Here is a 1791-nt window from a genome sequence, read left to right on the forward strand (position 1 = left end):
GTATCAGTATGTTGTTACTTCATCATCATTTTGAAACGTGTATTACAATTAAATCACGGTCAAATATGTTCATTTAATATTCCATATGTCATATATTTATGTATATATATATTTGTATATATAATATCTACATGTATATTTTCTATTTCAACATGTACATGTACATTTTCTATTTTATCTTGTTTTATTGTAAAATGCCTTGTCTTTTATGCTGCTGCAACAAAAACAATTTCCCAAATTGGGATCAATAAAGTACCATCTTATCTTATCTTATGTTATTCTACGGACATATTTTTTATTATTCCGCCGGAATTTTGCACCTCTTCGCCTCCTGCATTGAACATCGCAGAAACTCCGTTCAAACATCAAACCGTTCAGCTCGGTCGGGAATCGATGGCTATTACTTTTCTCATTCATAACTTTCATAATTCCAGAGATATATCCCATAATACATCACATTTTTAACATGGAAGTCAATGGAGAAATTCTTCAGACTTCAACAAATCTTCATGCGACTTCAACTGCTAACTGTTCATTCATACTTTCACTCAGAAACCTCATTCCAACTTTAAAATGTTACACATCTTTCTGACATTATTCGTGTAACACAACTTTTAAATCTGATTCTTACTTTTAGAGATATTAAACATTGTTCAGACCTTGTTAAAGAGGTTTTCTTCAGATTTTAACATTAACTAGAGTGTGTGATGTCAAAGCTAGAGGGTAGGAAATCTTGAAATGTGCCTTCATATTTCTTTTTAAAACTGCCATAATTCCCAAACCCTACATTCCTGAGACATAATTTTTCATGGCAAACGTAGGAAAACATCTCGTAGCTTGAAAAAGGACAAATAATTAAACAAAATAATTAAACAAAATGCCTCTTGAGGGCATGAAGTGACAAAAACGTTCAACATGTCTCCATTAACACCCATTGTAATTTCAGGCTGATATTTCCTCACAGCAGCAGCCGCACACCTTTAGTTAAACTGCCAAAAAGGCCACATTATTAACCCGAAAGTACACAAAAATTACACTTCAGATACTCATCTTCCTTGACATGCTTCACGTTTTTGAAATTTCACAGATATCTGTTATCGTTCTTCCACAAAACGTTCACATGTAAGAGGTTTATCTCTCATTCAGAACAATGCACACCTTTGATCTCTACGGAGCTCGTTAGCTCAACTATAAACACCTGTGTAATGGAACACGATGATGTCATCACTCCAACTGACAGCAGTCAGTTCTAACTGTTCATTTCATACTCACACACACACACACTCTCTCTCTCTCTCTCTCTCTCACAAACACACAGACACACACTCTCTCTCACACACAGTCTCTCTCTCTCTCTCTCTGACACACACAGACACACACACTCTCACACACAATGTTCCAAACGGCCCAAAACTTCACAGGTTTGGTAACGATGCAGCCATCAGCGCATCTAAGCATGTTATGGGGTGTCATCAAATGCCGTTGCCATGGCGACAGATCATTCACCATCAAGTTAGTTCAAAAGTTTGCAGTTCAAATATTCTGCTGCTTTTCCAAGCCTTTTTACTTTCGTTTCTTCACTCATCACACATTCAAGCCCCCAGTGTTCATGTATCATTTCAATCTAAATTCTTCACTTTCTTCTTACACATTACATTTCAGCATAGCAGTTTAGCGTCAGCTTTTCAGCATAAAGCATTCCCACTAGCAATTTCTTCAGGAATTGCATTCTCTAGTTAGCATATGCTTCCTGTTCCTGTCATTATCATAACTATCAGTCATTTTTGTTTT

This window comes from Trematomus bernacchii, unplaced genomic scaffold, assembly GCF_902827165.1.
Source record: "Trematomus bernacchii unplaced genomic scaffold, fTreBer1.1, whole genome shotgun sequence".
In the NCBI taxonomy this organism is placed as follows: Eukaryota; Metazoa; Chordata; class Actinopteri; order Perciformes; family Nototheniidae; genus Trematomus; species Trematomus bernacchii.